At 32.1% G+C, this 6,441-nt stretch overlaps 1 protein-coding gene across 1 annotated transcript in view; it reads left to right on the forward strand.

The window, feature by feature from the left end:
- The window catches only part of LOC125677355 (uncharacterized), a 34,906-nt gene extending 29,768 nt beyond the window's left edge, over window positions 1-5,138 (forward strand). Inside the window, exon 16 of the mRNA XM_056159379.1 lies at window positions 626-5,138. The gene's annotated coding sequence lies outside the window, so the exon portion shown is untranslated. The remainder of the gene's footprint in view (window positions 1-625) is intronic.
- Window positions 5,139-6,441: the final 1,303 nt, after the last annotated feature.

The following is a 6,441-nucleotide window of genomic DNA, read 5'->3' on the forward strand; positions in this document are numbered from 1 at the left end:
TCAGTTGGTAGAGCACCTGACTAGAGATTCAGGGGGCCCGGGTTCAAATTCCGGTCTGGTCTGTAGCATTTTCTCCCTTCCTGTTACATTCTTAATCTTTCAACTAACACAATTATAATTTCTAAACTGTTCCCATTATACTTAACCTATAAAGGGGATATCTCTTTGTGTTTTTATAAACCCAAGATTGAGTTAGTATGAACGAGTACGTCTGTATATAAAACCAATGAAAGCGATGGGTAATGAATTGACATCATAGACAAACTTCTTATATATCAATATTTATGTAATATGACACAACTTGCTATTCTGCCACTGGTATATTGCACAAGTTCCAGGTTTGATTTCCAGTGCATGTAGCCATTTATATTCTCTCTTTTTTCATTACAGTACTGCAGTACTAATAAGTACAATTACTTACATGTGTGTGATAAAATTAATAAAACATTCTAATTGTACTCAGATGTTTTAGACATGATGAAATACCCCTTTCCCAAGCAATATGTAATATCAGTCTTTTGGCCTTTGACCTTTCAAGTGACACAGTATGATTTCTCTCCCAGTCAATGTACATGTATATAGCTAACGAGATATATTGTCTACTATTGAGATGTTTTTATTCCAGATGCGGAGAAGATTAAAGGATTAAAGAACATTGACGTTTCTGATGCGATGAACCAACGGATAATGCTCTATACTACATACAACAATACCTGCCCGAGGACCAGGGCCCGAGGACCTTATCACGTGCTTTTACAGAGCCTGGCCCCCTAATAAATTACTATATCGTATTGTTAATGTTGGTTAGATCCAGTAATGTACAGAGGCATAGAGAAAATATCAGTTGTCATATGACATAAAATTTAAGTTATTCATAGTGCTAAGAATATGTCACTGAGCTGGTTCGATGAAAAATAGCTGATCAACGAATTTGAAATGATTCATTTAAAAATGTAATTTTTTTTTATTTTAAAAAAGGTCAAATTTTGTTATATGCAAAAGATGGTTCTATATTTATTTTTGCAGTGATTGATGTTCAGTGTTTTGTGTGGAGAGTACCCAGAGTATAGTCATTTCCTTTTCCGCAGCATAATCACCCCCCCCCCCCTACTTGTTACAATTAATGTATATATATCTTATTTATTTAATGATGACTAGTCTAATCCTACTGAAGAGTGCTATTTATGTAATATTATCTGCATGTCAATATACCTGAGAAATGTGATGGTTAAACGAGTACGTAAATTGGATCTGCTAAATTGAATTATCTCCCATGAATGTTTTCCTTAATGACTAATACGCGAGTTTAACTTAGAACTTACTGACCATGTGCAACTGTGACTATGGTAACAAGTTCTCTGTATCGAATGCCACGTATAGGTCAAACTCGTAAAACCTCATGTTTGTATTTTGATTTTTTTATTTAAAAAAAAAATCCCAGGTTAATTGTTATGATGGCAATATTTCTGTGGAGGAGAAAACTTAGGATATGATGCAGATAATGTTTTGATGTAATTCGTTAAGAGACGACTTGATTGTGTCAAGGGTCATTAATGTTTCTGTTATTGTGTATAGTGGCAATCTTTGTGTGTCAGTATAACCTGTATTCTATAATGTATTTCTGATGGTGCTGTGTCTCCAACTGTCTATATATGTACTCCTATACATTGTTTATTCATTCTGAGGTGTTAATTAGTTGTTTTGTTAATTTACATGCGATATATACTCAATTAAGTTTGAAAATTGTTGATTGTAATAATTTGTTATATGAATTAGCATAATTGTTCTGACGATTAACTGCTGTGAAATATATTATTTTGAAATCAACTTCACAATTCAGAATAGTCCAACTGATTTGTGTAATTTAATTGAAGATAGGAACTTACCTATAGAAAAAGCATGTGATGTATTCAAAAGGGGAAAATTTTGAGTCAGACCAAAATTCCACAATGAGACATTGCACTTATTAGCCTCTTTACATTTAATTTTTCTTCACAACATTTCATTTGACCTAGCTGGGGATTAGAGAGGGGCTTTGACGTTATTTAACCGTAGATTAATTAAGTCGTTAAGCTTATAGCTGTGATATATTTACGTATATGTTTGTGATGGTGTTGTTTTATAGACGTTTTAATGTAAATTTCAGAAAGTATCTATCTGGACTTAAATTTGTCTTACGTAGAGCAGAAAAATTAAAAAATAAGCAATTTTTAAGTTGCAAACGATGGCTGTCAAAGTGAAGCTGTGATAAATGAGTGTTTTGTCTCATCTCATCCATACTGAAATCATGATAATCTTATTCAGCTGTTAAAGGGACTGATTCACGATTTTCCCCAAAATTTTGTTTTTCTCTTTTAATGATTAAAATCTACTGTCTAATGTGTTTGAAAGATTTCACATAAAAATTAAGGTTATACATCATCACAGAAGCTCCAGAAGCTCATTTTAGAGAGTTTATGGCTTGTTTTGTAAACAAAGATTGGGGTATGCTATTGTTTACGAAATTTAAAAAAAAAATGGATATGGATCTAAGTTTATCATATCTTTCACATTTCAAGCATTTTTTGGGTAGAATGTGTCATCTATAAGTTATAATTTGTGACTGCAAAATCAAGATGCTTTATATTACAGAATCAATATTTCACGTGTTTGTTTGTTTACATAAAAAGACTCGAGTCTTTGTTTACATAACACAGATTTAAGGTTGAAATATTGCTTTTATTCTTGCATTCAGAAGGTCAAAATTTTGGCTGTCAACATTAAGTGAGTTATATTTTCAATGTTTAACATCAAAAAGGAAAAATATCTTTATCAAAAATCGTGAACCAGTCCCTTTAAACAATTAGGATCATGCATTCATCAAGCGTTATGTTTAGAGTGTTATTTTCTCTTCTACGTGTCATTTCATCATTATGGACCATATCATTATAAACAGCATTTCCCATCTTCATTTTAATTTGAATATCAAAGATAACAAAAATCAATTTTATTTATATATGTGTGAAGAATTCAATGAAGTTAAGCGTTAATTAGAATGCATATAGAAAATCTCCTTATAGAATATAACACTGTGTTGTGTACTCCAATACTATAAAGATTATCATAGATTATTGTAAGTTATTACCTTAGAAATTAAATTACTGTAAATCTGTACTCTATAAATTAAATTACTGTAAATCTGTACTATAGAAATTAAATTACTGTAAATTGGTACTCTAGAAATTAAATTACTGTAAATCTGTACTCTAGAAATTAAATTACTGTAAATCAGTACTATGGAAATTAAATTACTGTAGATCAGTACTATAGAAATTAAATTACTGTAAATCGGTACTATAGAAATTGAATTACTGTAAATCGGTACTCTAAAAATTAAATTACAGAACTGTAAATCGGTACTCTAGAAATTAAATTACTGTAAATCGGTACTATAGAAATTAAATTACTGTAAATCGGTACTCTAGAAATTAAATTACAGAACTGTAAATCGGAACTACAGTGAGTAATCATTGTTATGGTATCACTACAGCCGGCTTGGCCAAATGCATTATATGTCCTGGCTTTGATTTCTCGAACAAAAAAATCTCAAATTTTTCTTCTATTCAGCAGTCAAAATTTGAGTAAAATCTCAGACTTTAAAAAGTCCAAGTTTCGACTTAAGATTGCTTCGAGACATCCAGGTCAGGGAAAACAATAATGAATTCTTAATTGTGATTGCCATTGGTACTCGATCTGTACAGTCTTTTTAAGTTCATTGAGAAATTTGTAATATGTATTTAAAGATGTGTAAATTATAAGGATTTTATATTTAGGAATTTTGTGTACAAATTCAAGCAAGAAAATGAGGCTATCAAAACTGTCGGTCATTCTACTGAGAAACATGCGGGGTTAAAGTTCAGACAGGAACTAGGATCATATGGGACTTGTAAAGGTTGTTTCGAAGGTCAACATTTCTTGTTATCTGACATTGTTTTGACATTGGAACGAAATATTAAACATAAAACCATTGTTATTAAATCAAAATTCCTCTCCATTTTTACGCCTGGAAAAGCTGGTGTTTTCCACATAAAATGGAGAACTTTAATGTGTGCTATACAATCGCAGGTTGCTGTAGTCATTCCAGCTTGGATGTGAATAAAGGCCAAGTATATTTTTGTACACACATATTCTTAGTCTTAGGATGGACAGATTGACTAAACTGGAATCAACAGAATATGTCTATATATTTGGATGTTGTGACTGGACACATTCTGACTATGACTAGAGTACACACATTCTGACTATGACTAGAGTACACACATTCTGACTATGACTACAGTACACACATTCTGACTATGACTAGAGTACACACATTCTGACTATGACTACAGTACACACATTCTGGCTATGACTACAGTACACACATTCTGACTATGACTACAGTACACACATTCTGACTATGACTAGAGTACACACATTCTGACTATGACTACAGTACACACATTCTGACTATGAGTACAGCACACATTCTGGCTATGACTACAGTAGACAAACTTTGACTATTTTCTTGGATGTTGACTTCTGATTATCAAGTACAATATATTTTTAGGCACGATGTAGAGAATGACAGGAAATTGTACTTTTGGATTCTAATGACTAAATCTGAATGTATATATTCTTGGATTTTATGAGTAGACTAAATCTGACTAGTATATGTTTTTGGATGTTATGACTTGACTAAATCTGACTAGTATATATTTTTGGATTTTATGACTAGACTAAATCTGACTAGTATATATTTTTAGATGTTATGACTAGACTAAATCTGACTAGTATATATTTTTGGATGTTATGAGTAGACTAAATCTGACTATTATATATTTTTGGATGTTATGACTAGACTAAATCTGACTAGTATATATTTTTGGATGTTATGAGTAGACTAAATCTGACTATTATATATTTTTGGATGTTATGACTAGTTGGATGTTATGAAGTGGATATTATGACTAGAATAAACGGCTTGTATTTGATATATAAGATATATTATCTGTTGCTCTGTGTAGCTTTAATGTCTTTGTTTATTTACTTTAGCTGTTACGTTGTTTATTTCTTGTTGTCTTCTGCTTGTTTGGAAAATAAAATTATTTTCTGAGAAATTGTTGCTTTATCTATGAATTATACTATCAGCTGAGATTTACACATTTACTTCTGAAATTCTAAGTTAGAGTAAGTCCTCAGTACCCCTTGCTTGTTGTAAGAGGCAACTACATGGGGCAGTCCTTTGGATGAGACCACAAAAACTGAAGCCCCATGTCACAGCAGGTGTGGCACAATAAAGATCCCTCCTTGCTCAAAGGCTTTAAGCACCGAGAATAGGCCTACATTTTGCAGCACTTCACCGGTATTGGCAATGTCTCCACATAAGTGAACAATTCGCAAGAGGGACGTTAAATAATATACAATCAATCCATCTAATACATCTTACATGCAACCTTGATTTCAAAATATGTTTTCCATAAAATCGAAGAAATTAAACCTTGTTTTTATCAAATTTATACTTGTACATACAGTACGTATGCTCAACAACATTTTCATTTCATTGTAAAATTTTAAGTTGGAGATGACTTACATTCAACATAATATCAAATACATTTACAAAAAATGTACCAAGAAACAAGACCATAATCTTAAAATTTTTGAATTTTAATTTTATACAATAAATCATCTTTCATTTTGCTCAGGTTGTTGAAAAAAATGTTGACGAAAAGAAAAGCTAAGTGGAAACGATCAGTTTGCATGAACTTCTGGCAGATCCAGCAGTGCAAACAAGTGTGCTCTCAATGTACAAGTTTCTGGAAGGTGTGGAGTTGGTCGGCCAATGATATCTTGGAGAGAGCTGACGGAGAAAGATCACAGAGAGTGGAAGCTCTTTACTGCTGACCCTCATGACCGGAAAAAATGGAGATCTGCCATGCGTGGTGCTAGCCAGATACCTGGAAGGGGGCCCACTAGTGTGGACACTACCCTTAATTCTGCACGGAAATAAAAAGGAACCGACAACATTAATAAACTGATAATCCAAAGTTTACGATCAGTTTCTGACACTGTAATACGAGATCCAATACTATATAATGAGTTGAACAGAATGTTAAGGTAGCCCCACTCTCATGTGACGTCATAGACTTTTGCAAAATCTTTATTCAATTAAACTCTGCCCATGGTAGAAATATATCTTTTAGAGGAAATTTATTCACTGAGTAAAGTAAAATTCTTGGTAATGTATTGATAGTGAAAACATTTCTATTTTCCATAAATAATTATTTACAATGAAAAAAAAAATGTTTCAAGGGCAATAACTCTTATGCTGGTAGTCATGTATTTTCTCCACTACACATGTAGGTTTACTATACAATGATCCCCCTGATATCCACAATTAATTCATACATATTTATAAAGTAA

This window comes from Ostrea edulis, chromosome 3 (assembly GCF_947568905.1).
Source record: "Ostrea edulis chromosome 3, xbOstEdul1.1, whole genome shotgun sequence".
NCBI classification, from domain to species: Eukaryota; Metazoa; Mollusca; class Bivalvia; order Ostreida; family Ostreidae; genus Ostrea; species Ostrea edulis.